Genomic DNA, 16,126 nt, shown 5'->3' on the forward strand with positions numbered 1-16,126 from the left:
GTTTATTTACCTTCTGCTCAGGTATACTCATCATATGCTCTTAACAAATACAGGCATTAAAACAAACAAACAAAAAAATACTGGATATGCTCCAAAATGTCTCCTCGGCTGCGTGGGACGATGCATCTTTGGGTGAAAGAGTGTCGTTTAGGTTCCACTGTATAATTTTCCCATTTGTTCAAGTCTTCCCAAACACAGATGACCGTTTGTCTGAGTGCTTTACAAACAAGCAGGTGCTCTCTCACTCCCCATTCCCTCTCTCTCTCTCTCTGTGAGGATGAACAGAGAGAGACTGTGTGCGTGTGCGTGTGTAAGTGTATGTAAAAAAGATGTGTAGTGCCAGAAGGCAGTGGCAGAAAGTGTGAGTTTATAGTTTTAACACTTTGTGTGAGAGGAAAAAGGAAGAACAGACGTGTATTCAAATTGTGCATGTGAGTGCATTGCAATGCACCAGCAGGATACACACACACACACACACACACACACACACACACACACACACACACACACACGTGCGCGCACACACGGGGTGGGATGTTGGGAGTTTAATTATATTGGGCGTTTAGCAATAAGGTGCGCATCAATCGTCCGAATGGACGGAGGCCGTGCACCCACCAGAAACTGCAGGGGTGTGCGCGCTGATTTATTGTGTGAAGCTGATGTCATATAGATCTGATCAGCAGGTAGATGAACCGGCGGCAGGGCGACTCTGTCACACTGACCAGCATCAGCCATCTATTACAAAGATGGAGAAGGGGGTGGGAGTAATTTACAGCAGGGGCGCAGAGATGGGAGATTGAAGGTACTGGAGAAACATCGGGGCAACAGAAGAGCAGTGGTGAGAATGTTCAGATCCATTACAGCGATGTGTCAGAACAGTCCTGCAAGCGAAGCTGTCAAAGTAAAAGAACTCATTACGCAGTAAATGGCCCTCGTGATTATTAATGTTAGTAATGTTATTGAGACTTTTCTCTTGTGATATTTTAGATTATTTGAGCCGTGTAACCCTCAAACTGTTCCAGCTGCAACAACAACTAACCTGTCCCTGCACACCTTCACTCTGTTTGTGTGTTGGTGTGGAGCCTCTGACACATTAAGTGGTATTCCAAACCATCTTGCATAAAGTGGACGTAACTTGGCCTTAATAGATCCATCCAATGGTAGCAGAATAAATGCTGATTGGAGTATTATGTTTCCATCAGAGAAAGGTGAAAACATAATAAAAAGTCCCATATTTTCCATCTCACTCAACGCCTGACTGTGCTCAGTCTAGTTGGCCTGTCGTAGAAAATACCCTTAAAAAGTTGGAAGTGTGTAGACATGCCCAAAGCTGGAAGGTATTTACTGTATAAAGATTTTCATCACATGTAAATTTTCCGTCTGAATAAAACATTCCCACATTTGGCAACAGCTTCACAGCTGTAAAGCCGAACGACCGTGGGCTATATGGATTAGAAAGACTTGGGAGAATTTTCAAAAGCATCATGTATCCTTATCCTCATCAGCAGGTCACAGCCCGATTAGAGAAACTTTCTGCTTTGTTTTCATCTCACCATAACTGCAAACTCGAGATACTGGAGAAAATATAAGTCAGAAATTGATTTATTTGAACCTGTTGAGTCCAATTAAACTGCAACTTTACCAAGTTTGACACCAAACAATGCTGGATACATTTGAAATATGTAAATGTTGAACCGCACACTTCTATGTACATGCGTAAAAATGATCAAGATACCTGAAAAGTGCACTTTTCTGCGATGCTTCAGTCAGTGCGTTTAGCTGCCCTCAGATTCTGGAGACAGCAATGAGAGAAAACTTAGACACAGAAAAGAGAAAAAAAGGATGAAACTAAAGATCAGTAGCAAGAAGTACAACGCGCTCACAGCAGGCGGAACCACGGAAAGTTGGAAGAGGAGCAGAAAAGAGGGGCGATGAGGAAGAAGGGGAGAGGAGGAGTATAGCGCAGAGGGAATTGCTGCTGTTTCTTCCATTATAATTGTTTCGAGGCAAAGCTAATTCAGTTGAGCACCTGTTATATATTGAATCCTTGTTAAAACGATGCAATATACTGTACAAACTGAAAAAAGACTTTTAATGTCAACATTGAGCTATAATAGCTCTGCACTTACAAAAAAAGAGAAATTTTGCCATAAGGGACTAAATGATTTGCAAAAGAGCTGAGGAGGAAGGAGACTCGTACAAGGAGGGAAGAGGAGATAAAGTGAAATAAGAAGAGAGAACAGATTTAAAGACATGAAGCAAGAAGAGAAGAGAGAGAGAGAGTCATAAATTGTGGAGGGGATGATGAGGTACGAAGAGATGCTGGAAATATATGGGAGGAGGAAGATTGGCTGGAACGACAGCGGGATGAATGAGAGCGAGTGTGAGACAGATATACAGGGGATGATGTTGAGGACACTATTCTATGCTATACATTTATGCATTATCTTCTCAGATTTAAGTTGGAAAAGATGTTGATTTCAAACTTCACAACTTCTTTCCAGGCACTTTCCTAAACAGCAGTGAGGAAGGATTTCCTTTAAGACAAAGACAGACTCGCCTGTGTTACTTACCATCGCTTTGGGCCTGTTGTCCCACTGTGAAGAATTAGATTCTCTAACACAAACAAAAGTCACCTCAAGCTATTGCTGTGGGAGCACTACAGTGCAAAAATGAAAACTCACAACATGCGTTGAAGGTTAAGACATTTTTTATACTAGAATATCCACTTTATTTTAATATTTGTACACACCTGATGATTCCATGCCTGTTTTTATGTCTGTGTTTAAGCATTAACCCGGGGACGTGGAAACATTTATTGTCTGATTTAAAACTGGAAAACGTGATCTTTCCCCAACCTTAAGCAAAGGTCTTGTGCTGCCTGAACCTACATGTGAACCCAGCCTTGGGTGTGAGCCGAGCAGTTTGAAGCCGCTCACAAGTGTTACCTCTGCAATTACACAACATTTAAAGATAACTTGGAAAGCCACTATATAGAAATGCCTTTTATTTGTACAGGCAAGCTTGGTATACAGCATATTGTATATGCTGGATTTATTACATCTTAATCAGGCAGTTTCAAATAAGTAAAATTCTCCTTTATGAGGGAGACTCGAGAACAAGAAACAAAACATTTTAGGACAGTTTGGAGTCCTTACCATTTGTATGTGTAGAATACATCAAGCCACTTCTAGCAAGCTTTGTATGTACATATGAAATATGTAAAGTTAGGGTTTTACTGGATCTTGAATTTCATTTTCAAGATTTAAATGGGAGATGCAATGCTTTAGAAGCTTAAGCAGAGACGTTTTATATATGAATACTGTTAGAGTTCTTCTTGACTGTAAAGCCTGTTCATATAGAGAACTGTGGGGGTTTTGTGCACAATGCAGGGCAACCTTCATATAACTCAGTCATTCTCTACACAAAGCCTAGCTTAAGTTTACAATATAAATGTTAAATGAAAGTCTGCTGCATATATACTTCTAAGACATTGTGTGTGCTGGTCAGCTTTAATTGCAGGAAAGGCACAGGCACATATGCAGGATACCATGAACCCACTCTTTTCTGTATTCAGAACTAGTGTGGGATTAGGGAGCGCTAGCTGAATGGTGTTTAAATGAGAATGAGTGTGAGCCAGGGCCTTGGCTGGGGTGGGTGAGCTGGACCTACTGCTGCGGACGACGTTTCCAGTGTGAAGAATGAAATTTAGATTTCAGCAATTAAAAGTTGATGTTTATTCATGTGTAACATGTACGCAATGACAAACTCTTCTAATCCAGAAAGGTCCCAGTACAAGAACCAGGCTATATCAGTTACTAATATGCAACTAACTGAAAAGGCTGTGACTTGAACAGGTATAGCATTGTAGCATATAGCATAGTATAGAAGCTTCTTGGAGGTAAGAAGGTTTAGAAACTTCTGAAAAACACTTGTTATCAGGTTGATTAATCAAGTTGCAAACTCGTTGTTTAGATCTCACCTTTCGTGGGAACGCAGCTACACCTACGAATGTTCACTTTTGACCTTAAAGTTGTGAATTTAGGATGCTCAACCTCTTCAGGGGGAAATTAAAAATCAGTCAAAGACTTAAAGGGTTCATCTAAAATCGAATTATTTGTTTAACTCTTCTTTCTCTTTACCCGCTTCACGGAGCTTGATTTATTTGGAGCTCTGCTCTTCTCCGCTCTGGATTTGTCTCTTGTGTTTTACATCGAACCCTCTGATCAGTCGTATGCCGCATGGCATGTGCGATATTATTATGACTTGTGTATTGCAACATTTCAAAGAGCAGCTTTGATCAAAGTATTGTCATACAATGTGGGAATCCTTATTCTTCAGTGAAAATCCGGCATAATTTAATCTCATGCAAGATAAAATGATCAAGGAGCCTATTTTGTGTCATATGAAAGAACTCGTTCAGTGGCAAGAAGCAGTTATACATCAGACTCGTGGTTAATTCTTTATTGAATATATGAAAAACATTAGAACACTTTTTTGCGATAAAAGAAGTGGAAACTCCCATGTAGCATGTGTATACTTGCATATTCTGTGTATTGCAGTTCTACTTAAAAATAGCTCACCTTTTCTTAGTTTTTGTAATGTTTTTTCAGAGACAGCCATCTTGTCTAAATAAAAATGCTTTTGGATTGTATTACAAGAAAACTCAGGGTGTTTAATCTGCAGTGGTCAGCTCCACTGCCTGAATGATCAGACTTAGGCTACGTTCACTCTTCAGGTGTTAATGCTCAATTCCGATTTTTTTGATCAAATCCAATTTTTTTGTCTGCTCGTTCACACTACAAATAAAATGTGACAGCAAACGCGCTCTAGTGTAAACGCTCCAAGCGGCCGCATGCACAAAAGACGACGTCACACACAACGTGCTCTGTTTAGACTCAGAGCAAACAGTATTGTTTGACTGAAGGCCTTAATATAAAGACTTGTTTCGGACTTTACATTTCCCAATTTTGCTTTAAGTTATAAAGTTATTTTGTTATTTACATTTGGCCTAATAATGATCCTTATTGCTGTTTTAGAGAGGAGCGGTGTTTCAAAGGATAGTTGCAGATTTGTCAGAATCTGTAGATTATACAGTACAAATAAAATGTTCACGTTTCTCCAACATTGTCTTCCCAACAGTTTCACTGGATGTCCAGGAAGCTTTCGTGATGTCTTCTCCGGCGCTGATAATTGGCGTCTGTCTTGTGTCAGTGACATAAAAGACGGATTTAATGCGACATGACCATTCAAACAGCAGTCGCTTTCTAAAACATCAGATATGTATCAGATTCAGTACCACATACGAAAGTGACCCAGATCGGATTTGAAAATATCGGATTTGTGCTGTTCACACTGTCATACCATGATCGGATATGGGTCGCATAGGGTCAGAAAAGATGCGCTTTCGCCTGCAGTGTGAATGTAGCCTAAAAGAACATTTCAACATATGAGTTACATTTTTCTGCTTTATAAAAAGAGTGATTAAAAATTTCAGGGTAACCGAAATGAAGGGTTTACAGATTTGAGTAATATTCTATTTGCAGAAATGTTAGACAAGGAGATCAATGCTACTCTCATATGTCTAAATATAAAGCTTTAAAAATGTAAAATGTTTCTGTGTCTTTACTCTGGCCTGGCATGTTAGCCAACTCTACAGTGATGAGCGGGTAGAAGAGAGAGACACTGCTGTAATTTTGCTGTTGCTAGTTTGCTCTGGTTTTGCCTTTTCCGTGGCAAACATCATACAAATCAAACAGCTAAATAAAACTGATAGACTAGAATAGTTCTTCAAAAGTTCAAACTGTGGGTGTGTATTTATGCTAGCCTAGTTTGCTAGCCAGCAATCTTTAGTGCTTGGACCAGCTCTTCAGTGAGACGTAGGAGAAACATCTCATCTCAGACTGCACAAGTAAAAACCAACTTACATAGCACCACCGAGTTTCTGCCATAGTCCCCTACTCTAAAGTCTATTTGCATGTAACCTATGTAAACCCAGTTTCTAATGAGCTACCACAGAGCCCATCCTTACAGCAGGAATGATGATGCATTTCTGCAAACCGAGTTATCAGTAAAATCTGCTTCAGAAACAGGAACGTCACAGCTTCAGGATTATTACACCCACCACCAGAGATGGAAGGCGCTAAGTATTAAAGTATTAAAGAGGACTCCAGCTACATAGCACATGGTCTGTTCTCATTTCTTTTCTTAGGAAAACACCTACAGAGCATCAGAGCTAAGACTAGCCACCTCAAAGTTTTTACCCCCAGGCAGGAGCATTTTACATAACCCATCCTTTCTCTATATATCTATGTATCCCCTACAAATGTTTTTACCTACTTCTGCTGCTGTAGCTCATCTGCCTCCAGGTTTAACAATGCATACCTCGACTGGTTACTTAGTAGTTATTTGAGTTACTTTTAGATCAAAACAGTCTGGCCATTCTTATCTAACCTCTGACATCAACTCAGAGAACTGCTGCTCTCTGGATATTCTCTGTTTTTCTCTGTAAACCCTAGAAATGGTTGTGGAGCAACCAGCCACATTCAAATTTGCCTATTTTTTCTTTCTTCCCAAACGTAATGCTCGGGTTGAGCTTCAGCAGGCCACTTTGACCATGTTAACATGACTACATGCATTGGGTTGCTGCCATGTGATTGGCTGATTAGACATTTGCTTTAACAAGTTTTTTAAGCAAAGTTGAGTTTAATTCTGAAAATTTCAGCAAATGTTTTAAAGAAGTAAAAAACTCTTCCTGTATCAGACAAATATCTAATAGCCAGCATATCCATCTGACTCTGAAGTACTTTCATACCATGCCAAAGTACTATCCCAGAACAACATGGTCATAGCCTTGGGCAGGCCAGAAACCAGCAAGCACTGGTCATTTGAAATATCCCTGTTTCAGCGCACAGCTTGATAGCAATCGACAACAGCTTGACAGCTGTTTTAATCCTACTCATGGTGCTAATGGCTAATTGTTAGTCTTCCCACTGTGTTTATTAGACCATCTTTTTAAGTTCGAACACACTGTTTCAGAGGAATTATTGGAGTGGGTAGATTTCAAGTGTGGATCCAGGCAAGCGCTGGCAAACTACTCTACACTTCTGCTGTATTTAAGATGTAACAATTTGCTGCTCATCAGGCCTTTTAGTTCATTAGACATATTTTTTTTCACATTTGTCTTTAAATAATAAATGTGCAATATCAATTTAAACCTACTTTATGTGTTTCCTCATTAATTTGTAAATTTATACAGCGAGGTCCTCCAAAATCTAATCAGATCATTTCTCCACCCGTGGTGTAACTTTAAGATATCATGCGCACAGAATCACAGATGCCAGCATGATGCATGATGGGTCACTTCCCATGTGCCACGCGAGGAGGGTTTGGGTGAGGTTAAATTGAACTTCTCCTCATTCCGGCTTTCAGAGAGGAGTCAACCTCTGCCCATAGGGACAAACTGCAAAACATTCAGACTAAGCTCTCAAAGCGGCCACCTCTAGCACTACATCCACTTCTGCTACTATGAATAATAGTAAAGCACATTGTTATGAAACTATTATGTTGCCGGCAGGTCATTTCACATGTCTCTGGAGGTCAGCCTCAGCTCAGACTGGCGCCCCACAGTTGATAAAGATTCGGTGACTCAGAGTCTTACTCATCATCGACAGGGTGGGGGCCTGCTGACGTGAAGGTTTAAATCAAGATGATCCAGTTGAATGTTGGTGTGCTCTACGTGATGACCTCAAAGTGCTGTTGAAGTGAGAGTGCTGACTTTCACTAACTAACCTCAGCAGAAAGACTGACATAGATATTTGTGGGGCAACGTACGTTCTGTCCATCAGGGTTAGAAAGCAGAAATACCATTTGCTGGTGTAGAAAGTTGAGTGTTTCCAGAAAGTACACACAGTTATTAACTCTCTTTGTGGAAGACATTTTGGTCAACGGCCTCTTTCTGGCACGGAGTCACTTGATAAAAGAGGCATTATGCTTTAATGAGACTGGATCCCAGAGTGAGACTGCATTTTTCTTCTTTGTCCTAAGTGGAGAAAAAAAGTTGAAGACACCTTGGCACCAGAGCAACAGCAGAGTATTTTATTTTGCTGCTGGGCTGTTTCACGTTACATTTGTTCTGGTAGAAGATAAACGACATCCTGCATTTAAACCCCTCTGTCTAAACAAGCAATAGACTTTAACCGTAAATGATCAGTATAAAGGAGATTTAGTTGTCACAATGAGTACCGTGTAAGTTTTCCATTTTTTTGTGTGTGTACGTGTTGACGAGTTTATAGTTAAGCCTTAAATGTACGAATCCCAAGCAAGCAGCAAGTGCTTTAGAAATCATGAAATAAATGTAGGGAATTCCAAGAAACTCCATGTATGGCTTAAAGGCATTTACTCTAAAGAACTGGGACACAAATGATTGTTTTTATTCACGTTACATCATTCCCTGTCTCCAAGAAATAGGGATATGGTTAAATAGGGTTTCTGTAGAAATAGAAAGTGTGTGTGTTCACTTCATGAATTTCTAATGTTTCTCTTCTGTGTAAATGAAAAGAGATCCATTGGGGTTAAACAGAGCTGATTACACAAAACCCTAATCTGTAATAATAATTAATTCGATGTTTGTTTGCTGTGTGTTCGCTGAATGATGGTGATGATGTTGGTGGGCTTGTAGTGGTAAAGCATCCAGAGGTAAATCTGCTGAACCTCAGTGCTAGCCGGTCTGGGTTGTAGACGCCCCTCCCTACAAATAAAGCCACAGGTTTTGGCTGAATAGTCAAAAACACGACATCCTTCTTAAACACAGTCTTGACCTTATAGCAAATGTCAGTGAAAGAACTAAAGGAGAATTCATTAGGAGTTAGGAAACGACAATCACAACGGAATCTAACCGCACTTAGATAATTTGCCCTGGAGAAGTGGATAACCATGTCAGAAGTATTTAATGAAAGAATAAAAACTGTTAGTGAAATTATTGCTCACCCACCTGTTTAGTTATATTTTCTCCCAACATTTTGATGGGAGCCAGATATTTTCTTTTTTAAAGCCTGAACCATGAAAAAATTGCCAAAAAATTCAAAGAGTTTAAAAAAATAGTTTTTATTGAACCTTCTGACAATTTTTTTATTCTTAAACATGTGTGATTTAGAATTTATTTAGATTTTTCAGGGAGACTAAAAATCACACTGATGATGTAGAAGTCTCTAAAAGTCATGTATTGAATATGATATGCTTGGTTTTAAAGGGTGAAGGCTTTCAGCACTCATGATGATGATGATAGTGCGTAATATCGTTTTCCAACAAACAGGCACATTGTCATAAACCTAATTAATCCAGAGTGGGCGCAAGATTACTCCTGAAGACAGTGGCCAGGATGGACATCGGCATTCTACCCAGTCACGTTTTATGTATGTTGCTAGAGTACATAGTACACCTCATAAGTTACTTTTAGTTATAGATCACAAATAGCTCTTTCAAACTGTGTATGATTATCTGATATTTCTACATGTACATTTTCATTAGGTCTTTGTCCTTCTCCACCACTGCTCTCATTTCCACACCATCCTCCTCAAACCTCATCTCCTGAAATGAAGTCAGGGCTCTAACACATGAAAACGTGCATAAACATGCCTATTTATTTACAACTATGTCGCACTTAACTGACAACACATCAGTTAAACAGCAACAACAGCTGGTTACAAGCTAATGTTAGGCTTGAAAGTTCTAAAAATCCCCTGTTAAATTACATTCTCACATCATGAGAGCTGTTTTTGCTGTGTGTCCCACAGTGTTAGATAAATTTCGAAGATGATTTTATTAATGACAGCTAACAGCAGCTATCAGTGCCAAAGTTTTACAGCCTCCTGTAAACTCCTCCTACTCCTAGAGAGTAAATAGAAGTGGACGCCCAGTATGCACAATTATTAGGCAAAAGAGTATTTTGGCCATATCATCATTTTTATGCATATTTTCCAACTTCAAGCTGTATAAACTTGAGTGCTTATTGGATTTAAGCATATCAGGTGATGTGTATTTGCCTGATGAATGAGGGTGTGGCCTAAGGAGATGAACACTATATATACTCTCTTCCTCAGGCAAAATGTTATTGAAAAGAAGGGTTTGCTATATTGGTCACTGATGTCAGAAATGTTAATATGTACATTATGAGTATTTTTATTATTCTCATTTTCACAGATGAAAATAAACTAGTGAGATGGGAAAATGTTTGTTTTTTCAGTTTGTTGCATAAAACTTCTGCACATTAATAGTTGCCTAATAATTGTGCTCATATATATATTCTCTTAAGAAAGACAAAACCTCACTTTTACTTTCCTAAACATTCAGGTTTAGGTTCATTAACATTTTGGATTGACCGAGAGCACTGGAGTTGTTCAATAATAAAAATAATCCTCAAAAATACAACTTGATTAGTATTTTTGAGGATTACACTGTGTGCACAAATAATTGTGCACACAGTGTATGGACACCCAAGTTAAACAGCAGACTGGGAGCCTACAGTCACTACAGGGGAACGGCAGCCAGAGCTGTTTGTCCTACAGGAGCCACCATAGCCAGGACTGAATCGGGAGGGGTAAACAGAATTTAGTTGACCACAGTCTACAATCTACTGACATATAGTGGTGATTTTACTCTGTAATTTATCATTTATGATGATGTGCACAAGTTATCTTATGATGATCATTTAATTTCATGGCCAGTAATATGGTGCACTGCTCTGATTTATAGCATTACCTCCTTTCACCAAGCATGATCTATTGTATACTGTATGCTATAGGAGGTAATTTGCATTTAAATTCAATTAGATTCAAACAGCCCTTATCAAGGCTGCCTCTCAGATAATTCTGGGTCAATTCACTTACTTCGTAAGGAAGGTAAATATCACTGAGGTGTTGATCAAATATGACAATCTTACCAGAACCATAGTAAAAGTGAGCTCCACTCAATAACGAATGGTTGGTGCGATGCACGCCACCATCACAGCATTCACAGGAGCATTATACAGAGAGCTGAAGATTGAAAAGGTGTTAAAAAAACAAGGACATTCGGCACTGGTAAATTTATCTTGTGAGTTAAATGCGTTTGGCTAATTTGGTAGTTTTTAAGGTCAATGATCTGCATTGATTTTATAATTGATTTTATAATTGATTTTATTGTGCAATAAGATGACCTAACCCAATCCTTTTTTGTACATTTAAATGCCTGCACATTTGTTAAAATTAGTGACAGCTTTCTGTATAACTGTATTTGAGTGAGCTGACTGCCATAATAAACAGATGAACTTATTTTAAAGGAAAACACATCACTTTTACGAAGATCACTTTGAAGACTGGAGGTTATGTTGACACAATTCTACAAGTGTTCACTGCTGCTTTTCTCACCCTCCTACCTCTGCTCTATTTTATCTTTGCTGTCAGCATCATCTTCTCCCCCTCAGTCAGTATTTCTACCATTCACTTGCCTGCACCCTGGTACGTGCAAAATCTCTGAGTTCAGCTGAATCTGAATGCTGTATAGGGGTTGTAAATGCTGCATATGTAAGTGAAATAATATTAAAAATATAAAGGATAGGAAATGGAACTATTTCATAGCCCTTTCATCCCTTTATGTGTTATTTAATTTGCCTTATCCTCTAGACCTTCACTCCTCCTCCTCCTCCTTCTTCTCACTGTGACTCTCCAGTTCAGCCTTCAGCACATCTACTAGTGTGTGTAGCCTCCCCTTAGTTGACTTAACATGGTCTGACAGGCCAATCCCTATGGATTCTGATCAAATAGAGGAATAGTGTACACAGCAGCAACAGTGCAACTCCAGCCTGCTAAAGCAGCAGCCATAATATGGCAAAGATCAGCGTCGTGCAGAACTGATTCGACATGTTTATCTGCTGATTCTACTTTGTTGCACACGCAATTTTAAAGGCTGTTATTAGGCTCATGGCATCTGTTTGAGCACACTGCAGAGCTTTTCTTGGTCTCCAGTCAATTACTGTACTTTACATATTTTACCTGTGCTTCAGATGTTTGACACTGCTGTCATTCATGTTCCAACAATTTGCAGAATTCATTGGTGCCTGAGCTTTTATGCAGAAAGTGTAATTGTTCAACTGGTGTGTTAAGCTTAATGCAGCTGTAAGTGAATGGTGCAGTCAAAGGTGTCCGGGCATAAGAGAGCTCCAACTTGTTGATATAGCTACTACTGCATACGGCTCTGTGAGATGAAATATAGGAAAATGTGTTATTTTAAGAATTTAAAGAAGATCTCATCCTTTCCCAAATTCTTAGCCTTAACCTTATCATTCCCCTACTACTACTGCTTCTATAAGTAAAATCACATAGTTTTGTGATAATGTAAAAAATAGAAATAAATACAGTGCTTGCTGGACATGTACAGCAAACACAGACAGTTAAAAATAACTTAGCCAAAAATAATATGAAAAAATGTTAAAAAAAAAAAAAGTAAAATATTGAAAAGTTACAAAATAGCTTACAATGTAGCAAATCAATGTTGCCTTGTAATTTGTTACAGTGGCTCGTTGTGCAGTCATTTACATATTTGCCCATCAAGCAAAATGTCTCTGGTTAGATTCCTTTGTATCAGGAAGGACGCAAAAGAATCAAAGTGGTTTCTTTTTTTCTTTTTTTTTGTTTTTTACCAAACTAACTTTGAAATATCATTTATATATAATGTTTTACTGCCCTAGAAAAGACATCCATCTGTGCTTCTAGCATCAGAATAAATCACTGCAGATGCTGGCTGCACAGTCCTGTGTTTTCTGGACTAACTTGAGGGCTTTTTAAAAGTGTGCTGAAGTAATACAGCCTTGGGATGAACTCTTCCCAGTGACTAATGCTGTCATGTAGTGGGAGAGTGGAGGTGATTGAATTGTGAAAGTGTCTCAAACCAAATTTATTTGAAAGTGGATTTTCTCACTGTGAGCTTTTCTATAATTTTATGTAAAATGTTGTAAAATGGGCTAAAATGTGCAGCACCACAGATGTGGGCTCTGCTTCCTCGTGAGTGAAGGACAGTAAGTTATCCGAGTTTTTACGCCCAGGTTTCACTGGTTGGAATACAAAGCCAACCCCGTTTTAGAATCTGACATGAATCATGTTTTCTAAAGAAACCACTGTACATTCAAAAATCCCAAATGAAGACGGGCCTCTGGTGTTCTTATCTTTCAGCAGCTGAACTGGTTGCTTTAAGCATGATGGGCTGCACAACTTCAGCAGTCTTCTCATCCTGCACCAACAGCGGTTTTCATGTGCTGATAATGATGATCACCTGGATTGAACCGGGCTAAGTTAGCATGTGAACCTTAGACAAGGTTAAATATATACTTCTTAGCAGTTTCAAACGAAAGTGTCAAGGCCTGGCTGTGATCAAAGAGAGCTACAACTAAATTTAAATCAACAGGGATTATAGATGTCACAGCCAATTTGAAAAGCTTCAAATCAACAGTGGAGCAATTGAAGCTAACAGGCACAACACAGTCACAGCCTGCTAAGTGCCAGCGTTGGTACATTTACTTATTCAGAAATCAAGACCCACATTTAACTTTATCATTGCATTTGGATGCAGGTTCTCAGCGTTTTATTAGATTTTTTATTTAGTTTAGACAGCTTATTTACATATTAGCTACTGTAAATATATAGAAAATCTTTAAAATTCCTACATATTTTATCCTCACAACGATTCACAAGATGTTCAGTAGAGTACTAGCCTGAGTATAAATGTGTACGAGTGCATGCAGACTTTAAAACGACAGGTTAACCTTGCTGTCCTCTGGGACTCTTGGTTTTCATTCCTCTCAGCTTACCAGAAAATAGAAACGGAGTATGTGCACCAGCAAAAATAACAAACAATGGATTCTTCTTCCATCCCCAAGTGTCCTGCTCTTGAGCTCTCTTTTCTTTCCCTCCCTCGCACTTTCCTTCTTCTCACCCTCCATTTATCTCCGTCAGCCTCTCTTCATAGCAGCCATGGCTTTATTAATGGAGAGAAGGAGGGAGACGCAACACATTTCTAGTTTCACTTGGCTAGATTGCAGACTATCAGAAGGATTTATGAGTGTTATGGTTTTAGACAACTTCAAAAAATATGGATCTCTGAATTTAAGTTTAGGTAGAAGCAGCTGCAACTGGCAGTCTGGAGGGAGATACGATTTGAAAAAAGCTGCTTGGCCACACTGTGTTGACTGCAGCTGGAACATTATAATGCTAAGCTGCACCTCCTCCTTGGCCAGTGGGTCCACACTGGCATGAGCTCTGGTGAGTCAGACGGTCTGAATGAAGCTATACAGTTCAAATTGTCTCTTTTTATGCCAAGAGCTGCTCTTTGTCTTTTTCGTTTTGTTTTTTGGTAGATTCGGATTTTTTGGGTTAACATTTCTCAGATCAGATTATAGAATTGAATGTACGCCTCGTACCATGCAAAATGCGATTAAAGGGCTTTTAAAACAAACAGTCTTTTAAAGCTAATACAGTCAACATTTTGGTTTCCAGCAGGCAGGAAACTGACTGAATTTCTTGGTCTGATAACTTCATCCATTAAGAACCACAGTCGACTCACAGAAAGGAGCATGTCACACATGGCCTTTATGTAAGGTTTACATGGGTAAAAGCTCCACTTTCCTCCCACAGTGCAGACAAGAAGATTTGGTTAGTAAACGATGTAGGTGGTATAGCCCTGCGAGCAGTATGCAGTAGGACAGCCTGTAGTCACCAGCATCCCTGCAAAAGATAAGCAAGTGTAGGTTGTAGCACACTAATGCAGAAATGCGCTGCCATAAATTTGACTAATCTTTCTAAAAGTTCTCAGTATTGTGAGAAGATCTTTATTAATGAGGTCATGTTGTGGGTGGTGTAGTTGGCTGCATTATACCGAAATTCCTGTGTGCTGACACAGAGGACAAAATGTTGAAATGTATTAATATGATGCCATCAGAAACTAGGAAGAAAAGTAGAACTTTTTATGCTATCTGTATAAAAAGAGGGACGTTTTCTGAAAGTGATTATGTTGGATAACAATAAAAATAATAAGAAACAATAAATAAACAATGAATACTGTGTTGAAGGCCAGACTAACCAAATTAATGTTCAGAATCTGGTTGAAAAATGGCCTGGCCTGTATTTATATAGCGCTTTACTAGTCCCTAAGGACCCCAAAGCGCTTTACATATCCAGTCATCCACACACTGGTGATGGCAGCTACATTGTAGCCACAGCCACCCTGGGGCGCACTGACAGAGGCAAGGCTGCCGAACACTGGCGCCACCGAGCCCTCTGACCACCACCAGTAGGTAACGGGTGAAGTGTCTTGCCCAAGGACACAACGACCAAGACTGCCCAAGCCGGGGCTCGAACGGGCAACCTTCCGATTACAAGGCGAACTCCCAACTCTTGAGCCACGATCGCCATGTGATGCCACCTCTAAATTATTATCAAAAAACATAATTATAAAACATGAATTAGTTTTTAAAATTAAGCCGGTAAATTCTAAATGAATTTTGATATGAAGTTAACTAAGTCAAGTGGAATAAATAAAGAGGATGTACCGACCTTAACCCAAACAATGGAGCAACATTGTTCTAGTAGAACTAAAGCAGTCATGTAAAACTTAACATAAGTATTTGGACAAAGAAATATGTTTTCAGTAATCTCTCACCTGGGTGTTTAAACAATGATTCAGGAACCTGACTTGGTTAATTGTTGTGAGGAAACACAGCAAAGTTTTACAAATAACAGCACATGCATGTTTTTTTTTCTTCAGTCATCCATATAATCAAACTAAGTGTGCAATAAATTTTAACTAAAGAGAGAGCTGGGCATAGCAGAAAAATCAATGCAACACATGGCGATCGTGGCTCAAGAGTTGGGAGTTCGCCTTAGAATCGGAAGGTTGCCGGTTCGAGCCCCGGCTCGGACAGTCTCGGTCGTTGTGTCCTTGGGCAAGACACTTCACCCGTTGCCTACTGGTGGTGGTCAGAGGGCCCGGTGGCGCCAGTGTCCGGCAGCCTCGCCTCTGTCAGTGCGCCCCAGGGTGGCTGTGGCTACAATGTAGCTGCCATCACCAATGGGTGAATAACTGGATATGTAAAGCGGTT

General features: G+C 39.5%; 1 protein-coding gene across 3 annotated transcripts in view; it reads left to right on the top strand.

Annotated features, from left to right (window-relative positions):
- Positions 1–16,126, top strand: part of il1rapl2 (interleukin 1 receptor accessory protein-like 2) — a 487,862-nt gene that overhangs the window by 2,597 nt on the left and 469,139 nt on the right. The gene's annotated exons all lie outside the window — the stretch shown is intronic.

The sequence above is a fragment of the Copadichromis virginalis genome, linkage group LG2 (genome assembly GCF_057382275.1).
Source record: "Copadichromis virginalis isolate Kocher_CV1m ecotype Utaka linkage group LG2, C_Virginalis_male_GT1.1, whole genome shotgun sequence".
In the NCBI taxonomy this organism is placed as follows: Eukaryota; Metazoa; Chordata; class Actinopteri; order Cichliformes; family Cichlidae; genus Copadichromis; species Copadichromis virginalis.